Raw genomic sequence first — 20,000 nt, 5'->3', positions numbered from 1 at the left:
TCAAGTTCAAGTTAAAGTACCAATGATTGTCTCACACACACACACACACACACACACACACACACACACACACACACACACGCACACGCACACGCACACACACACACACACACACACACTAGGTGTGGCCAAATTATTCTCTGCATTTGACCCATCATCATTGATCACCCCCTGGGAGGTGAGGGGAGTAGTGAGCAGCAGCAGTGGCCACGTCCAGGAATAATTTTTGGTGATTTAACCCCCAATTCCAACCCTGGATGCTTTACAACAGTGGTCTCCAACCATCGGGCCGCGGCCCAGTACCGGTCCGTGGATCGGTTGGTACCGGGCCGTACAAGAAATAATAATAAAAAATAAAAAATAATTTGCATTTTTTTATTTATTTATTAAATCAACATAAAAAACAGAAGATACACTTAGAATTAGTGCACCCATTTACACTCATTCACACAAAAGGGTTGTTTCTTTCTGTTATATAATATATCAATGCAGTCTGCAAGGGATACAGTCCGTAAGCACACATGATTGTATTTTTTTATGGGGGGAAAAAAACAACAACAAAAAAACCCTGCACCCCCGCTAGCTAGCTAGCAAGTGTGAGACGAAGTTGTGCGAAAAATAACTTTCATTTTAGCCAAAGTCAGCAGCTAAACTTTGTCTACATCAATTTAGGGCTGCAACTAACAACTAATTTGATAATCGATTAATCTGTCGATTATTACTTCGATTAATCGATTAATAATCGGATAAAAGAGACAAACTACATTTTTATCCTTTCTAGTATTTTATTGGAAAAAAAACAGCATACTGGCACCATACTTATTTTGATGATTGTTTCTCAGCTGTTTGTACATGTTGCAGTTTAGAAAAAAATAAAATAAAAAAATAAAAAAGTAGCCTCTGCGCATGCGCATAGCATAGATCCAACGAATCGATGACTAAATTAATCGCCAACTATTTTTATAATCGATTAGTTGTTGCAGCCCGACATCGATTCAAGTACGATTTAAAGCTGCGTCAATTTGCAATGCAACACGTACACAATGGGTTTGAGAAACCGACACCTCTACGGCGCATTCCATGGCACACAATGGAGATTCACCAGCTGTCCGCCTTCTGCTTGATAAGATGGAAGACAGCTTTGTAAGCAGCAGTGGTAAGTAACCCGGGCAATCGCAGGGCAACCTCAACTCATAGAAAACAAGTTGTGTGATAACTTATATACAATTATTATGACAGTATAAATAAATATTCATGAATTAATCAGTCATCTTTGTTGCTCGCGATCAAATGCTTAAAATAACTTAAGCCGCGTTTAAAAGTCGATGGAAAAATTTGAGCCAATAAATATGTGCAAGCTGTATTATCCGACTAATCGACTAGTCCAGGGGTCGGCAACCCAAAATGTTGAAAGAGCCATATTGGACCGAAAATACAAAAACAAATCTGTCTGGAGCCGCAAAAAATTAAAAGCCATATTACATGTGTCATGAGATATAAATGTAATTAAGAGGACTTAAAGGAAACTAAATGAGCTCAAATATAGCTACAAATGAGGCATAATGATGCAATGTGTACTGAGAGATTTATATATATCTTCATATATCCATATTTTGTGTTACTTATTAATTTTCATAGTCATATTACATATAGCTAATGTTCCATATTGTACTCTTTGCTTTTCTTTTCATCCCATGACAAAGTGCTCGCACTTGGGCCGGCCTTGAAGTAGAAGGCAGAGAGGAGGAATTCCTCCTTCCTGTGCTTCCCAGGCCGACTCAAGATAAGAGACAATGAGCATGTGTTTGAGGTGAGACAAGTGAGGGCGGGGGGAGATACTGAAGAGGAGAGGGCTTTCCGGGAACTTTTCAGATCAACTGGGGCTACGCATTTTGGATGTGTTGTTCGAGGCTGGTCTCTATTCTCAAATATTTGACAATAAAATATGATAAATACCTATTCTGTGATTGGTGTATATTAAAGATCAGTTTATGTGTCATCTAAGTAACTTGGGACTGACCAGCGTTTTACATCCCACTTGGAGGAACATCTGGTCAAACGCAACAATTTGGGGGCTTCGTCCGAGATGACACGCTGACAATTGGACCTTCTCTTGCAATCTTCTGGACAGACTCACATGGCCAAAACATAATTCAAGGTAAGCAGAACCTTTCTTTTTAGATAAAATCTGCATTAGGAGTCTGCCCAGAAGTCTGTAAGTTAAACACTGCTTTGTACCCCAGACACAGAATGGTGATTTTGATAGATTGATTGCATTTTTGCCGAGCCTGCCATTGCATTAAAATTGTAAATAGGTGGTCAACTCACGTCATTGTGTCTCGATTACCGTGACGGGCAGTTTCATTGACGAGTGAACTAATAGTTGGGTGTGGCTCACCCTGGGTAGTTGGTCGCCGCCTAAAAGAGTAACGGGTTGGATGCCCATCATATGGTACAGTAAATACTCCCCGGTTGTGAGATCCCTGTTGACATTTTTATGTGCACACAAATTAAGGATGGGTCGGAGGCCATTTGTAAAATACAATAAATACTCCCTGGTTGCGAGTTCCCTACGGCATTAACGTGTGCGTTAAAATTAAGAAACGTACGGGAGGAGGCCCTTCTGTACCATATGATAAATTCCACGGCTGGAGGCCATTTGTAATAAATACAATAAAGATTCCCCGGTTGTGAGGTCCGGGCGACACTTTAGTGTGCGCTAAAATTAAGGAAAAATAGACACAATGGCCAAGGAGTGTGACAGAAAAGAATGTGATGACGGCTGGGGAAAATGTGATGAATCATTACTGTTTAATAATCAATTGAATGCACTGTTGTCGACAATGGAATTAGCAAGTAGAGTTTAAAAAGAAAAAAAGAGAACGTTCCTTGAAAGGGTTAAGAGGGAGTTTACAATACTCGAAAAGTTGTGAACTCAAACGTCAGGTAAAATAAAAAATAAAATAAAAAAGTAACTGGAAGTTTTATGGTAAAGTGAAACGCAGAGAGAGTGCTTACGTGTGCGTGGGTGTGTGTGCGTAGGGCTGTAGGCACTTGCTTGTGTGTGCGTGAGTGCTTACACGTGCTTGTGTGTGTGTGTGCGCTGGTGAAAATGGTCAAGAGAAAAAAAAGAGCAGGGTTGGTGCTCGAGAATTTAAGAGTTTAGCGTATGATAAAAGTAAACGGGGATTACGTGGAAAAACGAAATGCAGCAAAAGAAGCGATGATTAATGAGACAAATAGGACAGACTAGACTGATTGGTGTTTTGCCTGCCGCGCATGCGCAAGACAATTCAAACGACCCGCCCAGACTTTGACTAGGCCACCGCCCCCTACTCCAGTGAGAAGGAGAGAGAGAGAAAAAGAGAGCAGGTGAAGGAAGATTGAGGGTGAAGAGGATGGTTTGAGAAAATATGGGAAAAGGATGTTTATAACCTTACGTTATGTGAATGGTTTCTAGGAGAACAGAAAATAGAAACATTGTGTGAAGTGTAAGGAAGAGATGGATACAGGATGTTGTTTGTAAAGGAAAACGAAAGTGAAGAAAAGATGAGAAAGTGACAAATGAAGGTATTCGTAAATGGTATGCTGTTGATTGTGGTTAGCTGCAAGTTTGTTTATTTGTTTGTTTGTTTAGTTGTTTGAATGAAATGGGAAGAAATCAATAGGAGACTTTAGAAGCATTTTGTATCGTTGTGTTTCCACACAAGATGGCAAAAATACAGAACAACAAGTAGGATTAATGGCTGAATCTTCGACCTCACCGATAACACCATACGTTACAAACATAGCTACTGCTATGCGCAGTCTCTTTCCTCAAGATGAGGATGATAAGGCTAATGACAGAGCAGCAAGGAAGCAACTCCTTAATTTACAGATCGCTGAAAATAAAAGGTTAAAAGAACCAAAAGGTCAAAGATCAGCTAGGATATATTCAGCAGTGGGTGACCTTGCTTTTGAGTTCCAACAGGTGGAGGAAAGAATCCTCAACAGACGTGCGACCAGACGGTTGGACTCGGGTGGTGGACAACACGATGCTTCAAAGCCAGTCCGGGGTGGAAACTGTTTCGGCTGTGACCAGCCTGGTCACTGGAGTCGTGAACATTTTCGAGCGGGAAAGGTTCCGTAGTGCCAACAAACGAACACAAAAGCGTGGCAAAGGACGCCCACCGCAGGAGCCCCAGCAGGAGATACAGACTGGCCCCCTGCTGGACATGAGTGTCAACGACAATGTTATCAGTTCGTGATTGACACTGGCGCCACCCATTCGATTCTGAATGCAGAGGTACCAAAGAAACTGTGTGCTTCCTCTTTAAAGGTCGAAGGCTTCACTGGGGTCACAAGGTTACCTGTCACCAAACCACTTCCGGTTCAGATTGCTGGACCTCCTTTACAGACTGTACCCTGACATTCAAATCGCACAGAAGGAACATTCCTGGTGTTACCTGACGGCTTAACCACCAAGCTGCGACACCACTACCAAGGCTCCTACCACAGCCTGAAACAACAGGAATGGCTGACATCCAACTGCTCTAACAGTGAAAACCCTGACTGGCTGAGATGCTTCCGTGTGTTCTGCCACCCGACTCGCCATATGTTATGATCACCAGTTAGACACTCATACCAGGAGACCTTTAACTCCTCTGTACATTTATATATGTTGGAACTCAAGGTGTGGTTGCTCATGTTGACCTATCTTTGAAACAACTAGCATGGTATAAGATGGACACAATTGTGTCCCACATTGTTCACTTGCTCTCTGTCTCACCTACAAAACCAAAGAACTTAGGTGCAATGATAAGACACGGCGTAGCTGCCAAACATTACACCGACACCCAAATACCACATTTTCAATTGTTTAGGTTTAGCACATTGTTGTGTTAAACACATAACTATGGGCTGCACTTTAGACACCTGTAGGCTACGAGGAGCTAGCAGCTACACAACAGCTGAGCTAAAACGACACATTACACATTTAAGCATATCAAATAATTATAGTTGCTCATTACATACACAAAGTTGCCATGGCAGAAGTCTGATAGAAAGTATTCAGTAACAAACGTGTCCGCATCATTCGACTTTCTACAACATGAGCTTGACTTAATCAATTATTGGGGCCACCAGGTGTGGTAAAATTTCAAAATACTATTGATAAAGCATCCGCCATAAGGGTAGTATTTTTCTAGTATTTGTGACAATATAAAATATAAGCATATTTAGTGGAGTTTGAGTTATTTGCGATATTGCTAAGGGGTCCCCTACCCTAACACCACCCCCCAGTGGACCACAGAGGCTAAAGAGACTATCATTGGCCTCAAACATGACTTGTCCTCCGCTACTTGGCTATTAGTTGACCTTTTTCTTAGATGTTTCTGAAAGTGATAGTATTACTAACACAGTCTTTTTTTTCAGAAACAGAAGGGGGTGAGTGAGGGTAGATACAGACTCCTTGGAACAAAATTGACAATCATCCGACTCTGACACATTCCATAGTTTTAACATTTTTCCCGTGGGTAAGAAGTTATAACTAATTCTAATTTGAAAATAACGATTTTACACATCGATAGAAGTTTAGTAGATCAAATTTAGAATGTGGAAGAGGTGAGGGTGAACCATGTATAGTCTTTGATTTCACTGATATGATCAATACGGTACAAGGGAAAAGGTACGTACTGACTTGTGTTGACAATTACAGTGGTTGGCCGGAAGCAACAAGAGCCTCAAAAGAGGATGCAACATCAGTAATTAAGTGACTTGTGAATGACCTAGTACCCCGACATGGTTTCCCCAAAAAGATTAGGTCAGACAACGGCAACCATTTTTAAAAAAAAAAACCTCAACTTAGCCTTGGTCGAAAAGGCTTTCGGACTAGAACACAGGTTTGGGGTACCATCCTGAGTCCCAAGGTAAGGTTGAAAGGATGGACCAGAATATTAAAAACTAATTGGCTAAAATCTGTGCACAGACCAAATTTAATTGGATTGACATGTTGCAATTAGCGTTAATGATCATTCGAAGGTTCGTGAATAAAACTGTTTTACCGCCCTTTGAGTTTTTCACCCTATGAGCTGCATACAGGTCAGCCATTCACAGGACCAGCAGCCCCCCATGGAAGGAGGACTCAGCGTAAAACCAAAATGGTATTTTACACAAAAAATTGCAGAATTTGTGTGCCAGTTCTTCTGTACAGATTCCCTTCCGCCCGCTGAGAGGGTCAAGATCAAGGTCATCAAACGCAAGTGGACGGAGCTCAGGTGGACTGGTCCCTTCAAGGTCGTGGAACGGACGTCTCACGCCCTTCGATTAGCTGGAAAAGGGGACACCTGGTACCACCTCTCCCTCTACACTCCTGCTGAAGAACCTGACAGATTACCAGCGGATGTCATTGCTGACATCGCCACTACATCTGCCCCACTCGACCCCCAGCAGCGCCTTTTGAGCCTGAGGCAGCTGAAGAAGAACGGGAGCAGAAAACGACTCATTTTTAGTGTCATAGAAGAGCGAGGCTTTAATTACACACACATAATCCTACAGCCCAGAAGACGACGCTGAGAGAGAGATTTTCTACCTATATTACTCTTTTTAACTTCTATATTGTATATCCTTATTTGAGACCAGCCTTTATACTCGAAGTTATCCAATTTCTCTTGCTTGTTTTCAGCATAACTATCTGTGTCGTTATATTAAGTGAAAAGTTTGATGTTTATCCCCGTTTCGTTACCTGAATTACTCTGATTTTGATAGACGAAAAGCAGGATGTCACACCCGGTAGTGTTCCCTGACGGACTGGTGCTTGGGCGTGTTCTACTGTCTTTGTGTCTCAGTTCTTCCTTCCTGACGACAGTGACTGACAAGTGTCTAAGAACAAACAGCGGACTTTAAATAGACTGGGTCAAAGAGGATAGCAAGACTTATTTTTTGACCTATGCAGTGTGATTAATTACGGGGGACACAATAGCTATTACCGTGGTAATAACCTCTATATTTGTGACGACTCAACCCTGAACCATCGGTGTCGGATGCAGACAACATACTATGGTAAGTGGTGCCCATCGTCCCTTTTATGTTGTTTTGGGGGTTGACCTGACTGATACAGACTCTAAAGGAATTATTACAATTAATGTCCTTGAGAGGGCGTTAACTACCTCTACACCCTCTGTAGCACCTAAAGTACCACCCCACCTTGGTGGTGTTTCAAAGGCTCTCACATCTGTGCGTGCTAATGACATCACCACCGAAGGCCTGGTAACTTTGACCTTAGGAGCGGGTACAGGTAAACCTGTGGCTCAGGTGGATGCCAAAACCTGGGTGACTGTGTTGCTTGTTCCGCTGGACGTCCTTTTCCCCACACTTACCCCGCTCCTTTTAAGTTGACTGACATAAATGGCTCAAACTGTCTTATTTCCTTGTTCTCTGAACCCACGCCACCAGGGTGCGATTTGTTGGCTAGTGTGTACCCTCCTGTTGACAATTCCACCCGACTTCTTCCATTTGTGGCCCAAAAGCTGAATTACACGTGTTTTCAATTCAAAGGACCCTCTTCGTCCCCCAACAAATTGGGTGACATTAACCCTTCCTGGTGCACCACACTGATAGATGGCTCAAGGATAGGCCCCTGGGCACGAGCTGACTTATTCTGGTATTGTGGGGAGCACAGATTGTACATTAGAATCCCAAAGTTATCCGTAGGGCTTTGTGCTATGGTTAGACTGGTGACCCCACTCACCCTAGTGGGTACCAAATTAACTCCCCTTGTAACTCCTGTCTCAGCGGCCTCTCTAACTTCTCGCCGACGCCGCCATGTTTTATCTCGAAGGAGTGTAAAGGGCTCCTTTGATCTGATGAGAAACCCTGATGGTGTTTACTTTGATGCAATTGGACAACCAAGAGGGGTCCCCTCACAACACAAATTGTGGTGTGAATCCTGTGCAGGTTTCGAGAACCTTCCTATCATTGGTGCTATTTTCCCTGTGACTGCTACTAAAAATGTAGAACGCATTAACTATGTTTTTTATAATCTGTTGAGACTGACCAACCTGACTCGTGACGCCGTTGAGGGACTTGCTGAACAACTTTCCCCGACCTCCCTCATGGCCATCCAGAACCGCATAGCCCTTGACCGCATCCTAGCCAAGGAAGAAGGTGTGTGTGTGCAATGTTTGGTGACCAATGCTGTACCTTCATTCCTAACAATGCTGCCCCCGTTGGCTCGGTCCAGAGCGCCTTAGAAGGCCTCAGAGCCTAAGAACTTACTGAAGTTTCCGGTGTCTCTGACCCCTTTAAAGATTGGCTTCATAACACCTTTGGCAGGTGGTCTGACCTAATTAAGTCGGCCCTGGTCTCCATTGGAGTTTTCTTGGCCGTCATAACCTCATGCGGATGCTTTATTGCCCCTTGTGCTAGGTCTCTATGCACCCGGATCATTGTTAGAGCTGTCAAAGGTCAACCCCACCCTGGTTCTGGGCTTGCTATGTCACTGAAGGGGGTCAAGCATAGTGGTGACTTTCAAGGACTGTTAGTTTCCTTCCCTGACAATGACGACATTGACGTTGACTCCCTCCTTCTCTCTCCCATGTAACTATGGTTTGATTGTTTATCGATAGCTTGCTCGAAAACCAAAACAGCACCTACTTTAATGTAGGGCGTGCTTTAGAGGTGTTGCTCTCGTAGGAGAGATCTTTTGGATAAGATCTGAAGGGGGAATTGAGAGATTTATATATATCTTCATATATCCATATTTTGTGTTACTTATTAATTTTCATAGTCATATTACATATAGCTAATGTTCCATATTGTACTCTTTGCTTTTCTTTTCATCCCATGACAAAGTGCTCGCACTTGGGCCGGCCTTGAAGTAGAAGGCAGAGAGGAGGAATTCCTCCTTCCTGTGCTTCCCAGGCCGACTCAAGATAAGAGACAATGAGCATGTGTTTGAGGTGAGACAAGTGAGGGCGGGGGGAGATACTGAAGAGGAGAGGGCTTTCCGGGAACTTTTCAGATCAACTGGGGCTACGCATTTTGGATGTGTTGTTCGAGGCTGGTCTCTATTCTCAAATATTTGACAATAAAATATGATAAATACCTATTCTGTGATTGGTGTATATTAAAGATCAGTTTATGTGTCATCTAAGTAACTTGGGACTGACCAGCGTTTTACATCCCACTTGGAGGAACATCTGGTCAAACGCAACAGTACACATCGCTAGCCTAAATAGCATGTTAGCATCGATTAGCTTGCAGTCATGCAGTGACCAAATATGTCTGATTAGCACTCCACACAAGTCAATAACATCAACAAAACTCACCTTTGTGCACTCACGCACACCGTTAAAAGTGTGGTGGACAAAATGAGACAGAAAAAGGAGTGGCATAAAACACGTCGGAGAAAGTTATAAATGTAAACAAACTATACGGTGACTTCAAGGACCGCCAAAATAAGTAGGACAAAACGGCGCTCGCCAAATACTCGAATCAGTGAAGCATGTTTAGTATAAACAGTGTGCTTTATAACATTTAGGGAGGTTTGTGTCATGTTTGTCCTCCTACAGAAACCATACTAAAACAAAAAAATAGATTTTTTTTTCCCCTCATCTTTTTCCATTCTTCATACATTTTTGAAAAATCTCCAGAGAGCCACTAGGGCGGCGCTAAAGAGCCGCGGGTTGCCGACCCCCGGACTAGTCGTTGATGACTAATCCACTAGGAAAATGGTGGTTTTGCACGACTAGGGGCTGGGCGATACGGACGAAAAAGTATACCTCGATATATTTTTACTTAAACTCGATATTCCATATACCTGTTTATCTTGATATATTTTTTAGGGGTGTAACGGTACACAAAAATGTCGGTTCGGTACGTACCTCGGTTTAGAAGTCACGGTTCGGTTCATTTTCAGTACAGTATGAAAACAACAAAATATACATTTTTTGGTTATTTATTTACCAAATTTGTAAACAATGGCTTTATCCTTTTAACATTGGGAACACTATAATAATTCTGCCCACGTTAATCAACATTAAACTGCCTCAAGTTGTTGCTCAGATTAAATAAAATGACACAACTTTTCTTCTACATATAAAAAGTGCAACATTAAACAGTTCCAAGTCAACTCATCATGCTTATTTTATTACAGCATTTGGGAAGCCTGTAGTTGATTTGTATTATGTAAATGTTATATTTGTATCAACATGTGATAGCAGGGACCCTGCCATTCAAAACTAGGCTGCTGCATTACTAATGATTAATGTAACTATAGCTGAAAAAATGGTGCAATAGGAGAGACTATTCATCCCTGAACACCATGGAGTTCATGTAGGCTTAATGATGCACTTACATTATTATATCAACTATCAGAGACAGAAACTCTTCATTTAACATAATGTCCTTTTTTGCTGCTTCAACACAGCTCAATCAACACAGAAAAAGGTCAAGTGAAATAACAGACAGACAGGGCTTTGCTGTCCATAACACACACACACCGCAAAATGAGCTAACGTTACGCTAAAAGTGAATTAGCCTTCACCTCAAGCCAGGACTGCGAGCGAGCTGAGCTGCCGTTTATGTTTCTAGAAGGTCAACGGGCTCATAGTGATGTTACTAGTAGTTGACTGGGAGGTGTTTATTATCATTTGGGGAGAGTCCGCTGCCTGATGCTTACCTGCTAAACCAGGGGTCACCAACCTTTTTGAAAGCAAGAGCTACTTCTTGGGTGCTGATTAATGCGAAGGGCTACCAGTTTGATACACACTTCAATAAATTGCCAGAAATAGCCAATTTGCTCGATTTACCTTTAACTCTGTTATTATTTATAATTAATGATATTTACACTTAATTGAACGGTTTAAAAGAGGAGAAAACACGAAAAAAATGACAATTAAATTTTGAAACATAGTTTATCTTCAATTTCGACTCTATAAAATTCAAGATTCAACCGAATAGAAGAAGAGAAAAACTAGCTAATTCGAATCTTTTTGAAAAAATTAAAAAAAATAATTTATGGAACATCTTTAGTAATTTTTCCTGATTAAGATTAATTTTAGAATTTTGATGAAATGTTTTAAATAGGTTAAAATCCAATTTGCACTTTGTTAGAATATATAACAAATTGGCCCAAGCTATAGTTCTAACAAAGACAAATCATTATTTCTTCTAGATTTTCCAGAACAAAATTTTTAAAAGAAATTAAAAATACTTTGAAATAAGATTTAAATTTGATTCTACAGATTTTCTAGATTTGCCAGAATATTTTTTTTGAATTTGAATCATAATAAGTTTGAAGAAATATTTCACAAATATTCCTTGTCGAAAAAAACAGAAGCTAAAATGAAGAATTAAATCAAAATGTATTTATTATTCTTTACAATAAAAAAATAAATTTGCTGGAACATTGATTTAAATTGTCAGGAAAGATGAGGAAGGAATTTAAAAGGTAAAAAAGGTATATGTGTTTAAAAATCCTAAAATAATTTTTAAGGTTGTATTTTTTCTCTAAAATTGTCTTTCTGAAAGTTATAAGAAGCAAAGTAAAAAAATTAATGCATTTATTTAAACAAGTGAAGACCAAGTCTTTAAAATATTTTCTTGGATTTTCAAATTCTATTTGAGTTTTGTCTCTCTTAGAATTAAAAATGTCGAGCAAAGCGAGACCAGCTTGCTAGTAAATAAATACAATTTTAAAAATAGAGGCAGCTCACTGGTAAGTGCTGCTATTTGAGCTATTTTTAGAACAGGCCAGCGGGCTACTCATCTGGTCCTTACGGGCTACCTGGTGCCCGCGGGCACCGCGTTGGTGACCCCTGTGCTAAACGCTAAGCACTGACTACATGCGCTCTGAATACGCACTGCTGATTGGCTGTTACCGCTCTGAATACGCACTGCTGATAGGCTGTTACCGCTCTGAATACGCACTGCTGATAGGCTGTTACCGCTCTGAATACGCACTGCTGATTGGCTGTTACCGCTCTGTGTGTAACCAATCAGATGGTTGTGTGGGTGTGACAATGCTGGGTGCTGTGTAGAGGACTGACAGAGACAGAGGCAGAAAGAAGCGGAGCAGCTTGTTAAGACTTTAGCTTAGCTTAATATGTTTGTGTGGAAACTCGTTCGGTACACCTCCGAACCGAACCGAACCCCCGTACCCAAACGGTTCAATACAAATACACGTACCGTTACACCCCTAATATTTTTACTTAATTTCGATATTCGATATATATCTCGATATATTTTTACTTAAACTCGATATTCGATATATATCTCGATATATTTTTACTTAAACTCGATATTCGATATATATCTCGATATATTTTTACTTAAACTCTGTATTCGAAATATATCTCGATTTATTTTTACTTAAACTCGATATTCGATATATATCTCGATATATTTTTACTTAAACTCGGTATTCGAAATATATCTCGATATATTTTTACTTAAACTCGATTTATCTCGATATATTTTTACTTAAACTCGATATTCGAAATATATCTCGATATATTTTTACTTAAACTCGATATTCGATATATATCTTGATATATTTTTACTTAAACTCGATATTCGAAATATATCTCGATATATTTTTACTTAAACTCGATATTCGATATATATCTTGATATATTTTTACTTAAACTCGATATTCGAAATATATCTCGATATATTTTTACTTAAACTCGATATTCGATATATATCTTGATATATTTTTACTTAAACTCGATATTCGAAATATGTCTCGATATATTTTTACTTAAACTCGATATTCGATATATATCTCGATATATTTTTACCTAAACTCGATATTCGAAATATATCTCGATATATTTTTACTTAAACTCGATATTCGAAATATATCTCGATATATTTTTACTTAAACTCGATATTCGAAATATATCTCGATATATTTTTACTTAAACTCGATATTCGAAATATATTTTTACTTAAACTCGATATTCGAAATATATCTCGATATATTTTTACTTAAACTCGATATTCGATATATATCTCGATATATTTTTACTTAAACTCGATATTCGAAATATATCTCGATATATTTTTACTTAAACTCGATATTCGAAATATATCTCGATATATTTTTACTTAAACTCGATATTCGAAATATATCTCGATATATTTTTACTTAAACTCGATATTCGAAATATATCTCGATATATTTTTACTTAAACTCGATATTCGATATATATCTTGATATATTTTTACTTAAACTCGATATTCGAAATATATCTCGATATATTTTTACTTAAACTCGATATTCGAAATATATCTCGATATATTTTTACTTAAACTCGATATTCGATATATATCTTGATATATTTTTACTTAAACTCGATATTCGAAATATATCTCGATATATTTTTACTTAAACTCGATATTCGAAATATATCTCGATATATTTTTACTTAAACTCGATATTCGATATATATCTCGATATATTTTTACTTAAACTCTGTATTCGAAATATATCTCGATTTATTTTTACTTAAACTCGATATTCGATATATATCTCGATATATTTTTACTTAAACTCGGTATTCGAAATATATCTCGATATATTTTTACTTAAACTCGATTTATCTCGATATATTTTTACTTAAACTCGATATTCGAAATATATCTCGATATATTTTTACTTAAACTCGATATTCGATATATATCTTGATATATTTTTACTTAAACTCGATATTCGAAATATATCTCGATATATTTTTACTTAAACTCGATATTCGATATATATCTTGATATATTTTTACTTAAACTCGATATTCGAAATATATCTCGATATATTTTTACTTAAACTCGATATTCGATATATATCTTGATATATTTTTACTTAAACTCGATATTCGAAATATGTCTCGATATATTTTTACTTAAACTCGATATTCGATATATATCTCGATATATTTTTACCTAAACTCGATATTCGAAATATATCTCGATATATTTTTACTTAAACTCGATATTCGAAATATATCTCGATATATTTTTACTTAAACTCGATATTCGAAATATATCTCGATATATTTTTACTTAAACTCGATATTTGATATCTCGATATATTGTTACTTAAACTCGATATTCGATATATATCTCGATATATTTTTACTTAAACTCGATATTCGAAATATATCTCGATATATTTTTACTTAAACTCGATATTCGAAATATATCTCGATATATTTTTACTTAAACTCGATATTCGAAATATATCTCGATATATTTTTACTTAAACTCGATATTCGAAATATATCTCGATATATTTTTACTTAAACTCGATATTCGATATATATCTTGATATATTTTTACTTAAACTCGATATTCGAAATATATCTCGATATATTTTTACTTAAACTCGATATTCGAAATATATCTCGATATATTTTTACTTAAACTCGATATTCGATATATATCTCGATATATTTTTACTTAAACTCGATATTCGAAATATATCTCGATATATTTTTACTTAAACTCGATATTCGATATATATCTTGATATATTTTTACTTAAACTCGATATTCGAAATATATCTCGATATATTTTTACTTAAACTCGATATTCGATATATATCTTGATATATTTGTACTTAAACTCGATATTCGAAATATATCTCGATATATTTTTACTTAAACTCGATATTCGAAATATATCTCGATATATTTTTACTTAAACTCGATATTTGATATCTCGATATATTTTTACTTAAACTCGATATTCGATATATATCTCGATATATTTTTACTTAAACTCGATATTCGAAATATACCTCGATATATTTTTACTTAAACTCGATATTCGAAATATATCTCGATATATTTTTACTTAAACTCGATATTCGAAATATATCTCGATATATTTTTACTTAAACTCGATATTCGATATATATCTTGATATATTTTTACTTAAACTCGATGTTCGAAATATATCTCGATATATTTTTACTTAAACTCGATATTCGAAATATATCTCGATATATTTTTACTTAAACTCGATATTCGATATATATCTTGATATATTTTTACTTAAACTCGATATTCGAAATATATCTCGATATATTTTTACTTAAACTCGATATTCGATATATATCTTGATATATTTTTACTTAAACTCGATATTCGAAATATATCTCGATATATTTTTACTTAAACTCGATATTCGATATATATCTTGATATATTTTTACTTAAACTCGATATTCGGAATATGTCTCGATATATTTTTACTTAAACTCGATATTCGATATATATCTCGATATATTTTTACTTAAACTCGATATTCGAAATATATCTCGATATATTTTTACTTAAACTCGATATTCGAAATATATCTCGATATATTTTTACTTAAACTCGATATTCGAAATATATCTCGATATATTTTTACTTAAACTCGATATTCGATATATATCTCGATATATTTTTACTTAAACTCGATATTCGATATATATCTTGATATATTTTTACTTAAACTCGATATTCGAAATATATCTCGATATATTTTTACTTAAACTCGATATTCGAAATATATCTCGATATATTTTTACTTAAACTCGATATTCGAAATATATCTCGATATATTTTTACTTAAACTCGATATTCGAAATATATCTCGATATATTTTTACTTAAACTCGATATTCGATATATATCTTGATATATTTTTACTTAAACTCGATATTCGAAATATATCTCGATATATTTTTACTTAAACTCGATATTCGATATATATCTTGATATATTTTTACTTAAACTCGATATTCGAAATATATCTCGATATATTTTTACTTAAACTCGATATTCGAAATATATCTCGATATATTTTTACTTAAACTCGATATTTGATATCTCGATATATTTTTACTTAAACTCGATATTCGATATATATCTCGATATATTTTTACTTAAACTCGATATTCGAAATATATCTCGATATATTTTTACTTAAACTCGATATTCGAAATATATCTCGATATATTTTTACTTAAACTCGATATTCGAAATATATCTCGATATATTTTTACTTAAACTCGATATTCGAAATATATCTCGATATATTTTTACTTAAACTCGATATTCGATATATATCTTGATATATTTTTACTTAAACTCGATATTCGAAATATATCTCGATATATTTTTACTTAAACTCGATATTCGAAATATATCTCGATATATTTTTACTTAAACTCGATATTCGATATATATCTTGATATATTTTTACTTAAACTCGATATTCGAAATATATCTCGATATATTTTTACTTAAACTCGATATTCGATATATATCTTGATATATTTTTACTTAAACTCGATATTCGAAATATATCTCGATATATTTTTACTTAAACTCGATATTCGATATATATCTTGATATATTTTTACTTAAACTCGATATTCGAAATATGTCTCGATATATTTTTACTTAAACTCGATATTCGATATATATCTCGATATATTTTTACTTAAACTCGATATTCGAAATATATCTCGATATATTTTTACTTAAACTCGATATTCGAAATATATCTCGATATATTTTTACTTAAACTCGATATTCGAAATATATCTCGATATATTTTTACTTAAACTCGATATTCGATATATATCTCGATATATTTTTACTTAAACTCGATATTCGATATATATCTTGATATATTTTTACTTAAACTCGATATTCGAAATATATCTCGATATATTTTTACTTAAACTCGATATTCGAAATATATCTCGATATATTTTTACTTAAACTCGATATTCGAATATATCTCGATATATTTTTACTTAAACTCGATATTCGATATATATCTCGATATATTTTTACTTAAACTCGATATTCGATATATATCTTGATATATTTTTACTTAAACTCGATATTCGAAATATATCTCGATATATTTTTACTTAAACTCGATATTCGATATATATCTTGATATATTTTTACTTAAACTCGATATTTGATATATATCTCGATATATTTTCCGATGAAAGTATACATATAAATATATTCATTTTTGAGCGAGATTCACTGAAATTGTAGTGAATGACAAGTGTACTGGAAACACTTTTATTAACCAGTTAGTCAAGATGGGTATTAACAGTACTTTTATTAATATAATATATATATATATATATATATATATATATATATATATATATATATATATATATATATATATATATATATATATATATATATATATATATATATATATATATATATATATATATATACTGCATGGCGCAGTTGGGAGAGTGGTCGTGCCAGTAACCTGAGGGTTCCTGGTTCGATCCCCACCTTCTACCAACCTCGTCACATCCGTCGTGTCCTTGAGCAAGACACTTCAGGGCTGCAACTAACGATTAGTTTGGTAATCGATTAATCTGTCGATTATTATTTTGATTAATCTGTCGATTATTACTTCGGTTAATCGCTTAATAATCGGATAAAGGAGACAAACTACATTTCTATCCTATCCAGTATTTTATTGAAAAAACCCAGCATACTGGCACCATACTTATTTTGATGATTGTTTCTCAGCTGTTTGTAAATGTTGCAGTTTATAAATAAAGGTTTATTAAAAAATAAAATCTCTGCGCATGCGCAAAGCATAGATCCAACGAATCGATGACTAAATTAATCGGCAACTATTTTAATAATCGATTTTAATCGATTAGTTGTTGCAGCCCTACACTTCACCCTTGCTCCTGATGGGTGGTGGTTAGGGCCTCGCATGGCCATCAGTGTGTGAATGTGTTTTGTGAATGGGTGAATGTGGAAATAGTGTCTATTTACCATTCTCTTGTTTAAAAGTATATCTTACAAACTCCACATATCGCCCAGCCCCATGCATGACTATTTATCATTCCATCCTTGTCTCTGCTAAACCCTCCATTTTATTCTGGAACACTTTTCCAAACGTTTGACATTTTAAAAGCTAAAAATTGCAAACTGCGGTGAGCTGAAACCCACTTTTTGTCATGACCTCCTTGACATGATTAGCACTCCCACCCGGAGTCAACACAAACAAGGAGCCCTTTGTTTTTCTTGTTCTTCTTTTGAAGACGGAAGCATCCAAATATCCCAGCGAGGCTGCAGTGTGAAGAGTGATTGGCCAGCAGCTGGCAGATGATTGGACGGAAGGGAGCGAGACTTCGTGACGATGCTGACTCAGCATTTCTTACACACAAGCAGGTTCAGTGTGGCTCTCATACAACTTCTTTTTTTTATCTACAACCTCCTCAGTGTGGCTCTCATACAACTTCTCACTTTTTATCTACAACCTCCTCAGTGTGGCTGTCATACAACTTCTTTTTTTTAACTACAACCTCCTCAGTGTGGCTCTCATACAACTTCTCACTTTTTATCTACAACCTCCTCAGTGTGGCTCTCATACAACTTCTTTTTTTTAACTACAACCTCCTCAGTGTGGCTCTCATACAACTTCTCTCTTTTTAACTGCAACCTCAGATCAGGGTTGTGTAAATCAACATGTATTTTCATATTTTTCTAAATAAAGGGGGACCCCAAAAAATTTCATTATTGTCTTTATTTGAACAAAAAATGTTAGTGTACATGAAACATATGTTTATTATTGCAATTTAGTCCTTAAATAAAATAGACAACTTGTCTTTTAGTAGTAAGTAAACAAACAAAGACTCCTAATTAGTCTGCTGACGTATGCAGTAACATATTGTGTCATTTATACACCTATTATTTTCTACACATTATGAGGGACAAACTGTAAAAAATTTATTATTAATCTACTTGTTCATTTACTGTTAATATCTGCTTATTTTCTCTTTCAACATGTACTATCTACACTTCTGTTAAAATGTAATAATCACTTATTCTTCTCTTCTTTGATACTTTACATTAGTTTTGGATAGGGATGTCCGATAATGGCTTTTTGCCGATATCCGATATTCCGATATTGTCCAACTCTTTAATTACCGATACCGATATCAACCGATACCGATATCAACCGATATATGCAGTCGTGGAATTAACACATTATTATGACTAATTTGGACAACCATGTATGGTGAAGATAAGGTACTTTTTAAAAAAATAATAAAATAAGATAACTAAATTAAAAACATTTTCTTGAATAAAAAAGAAAGTAAAACAATATAAAAACAGTTACATAGAAACTAGTAATGAATGAAAATGAGTAGAATTAGCTGTTAAAGGTTAGTACTATTAGTGGAGCAGCAGCACGCACAATCATGTGTGCTTACGGACTGTATCCCTTGCAGACTGTATTGATATATATTGATATATAATGTAGGAAGCAGAATATTGATAACAGAAAGAAACAACCCTTTTGTGTGAATGAGTGTAAATGGGGAAGGGAGGTTTTTTGGGTTGGTGCACTAATTGTAAGTGTATCTTGTGTTTTTTATGTTGATTTAATAAAAAAAATAAAATAAAAACTAAAAAAAACGATACAGATAATAAAAAAAACGATACCGATAATTTCCGATATTACATTTTAACGCATTTATCGGCCGATATTATCGGACATCCCTAGTTTTGGACGATACCACACATTTGGGTATCGATCCGATACCAAGTAGTTACAGGATCATACATTGGTCATATTCAAAGTCCAGGGACGTATTTACTGACTTTATAAACATAATATGATTTTTTTTAAAAGGAAAAAAAGATTTTGTGATGATAAAAAATATCGATGTAATCATAGTAGTATCGACTACTTGTACTTGGTATCATTACAGTGGATGTCAGGTGTAGATCCACCCATGGCGTTTGTTTACATTGTGACGCCGGTGAGCTATTGTATCCTCCTACGGTGTGTAGTGAAGCATGTTTAGCTATTCTTCGTCCTCCAGTGATAATGCTACTTGTAAGAAACTGAATTTATTTGGAGGATTAGTGATTTAGAAGTAGCTAAAACACTGCTGACTGCAGATGGACTATTTTTGAGGGTGTTTCAGTGTTATAACTAGGGATGTCCGATAATGGCTTTTTGC

General features: G+C 35.6%; 1 protein-coding gene across 2 annotated transcripts in view; it reads right to left on the bottom strand.

The window, feature by feature from the left end:
• Window positions 1-20,000, bottom strand: part of LOC133635040 (insulin receptor-like) — a 212,595-nt gene that overhangs the window by 55,830 nt on the left and 136,765 nt on the right. The gene's annotated exons all lie outside the window — the stretch shown is intronic.

This window comes from Entelurus aequoreus, linkage group LG19 (genome assembly GCF_033978785.1).
Source record: "Entelurus aequoreus isolate RoL-2023_Sb linkage group LG19, RoL_Eaeq_v1.1, whole genome shotgun sequence".
NCBI lineage: Eukaryota > Metazoa > Chordata > Actinopteri > Syngnathiformes > Syngnathidae > Entelurus > Entelurus aequoreus.
This window is presented reverse-complemented; position numbering and strand designations above follow the sequence as displayed.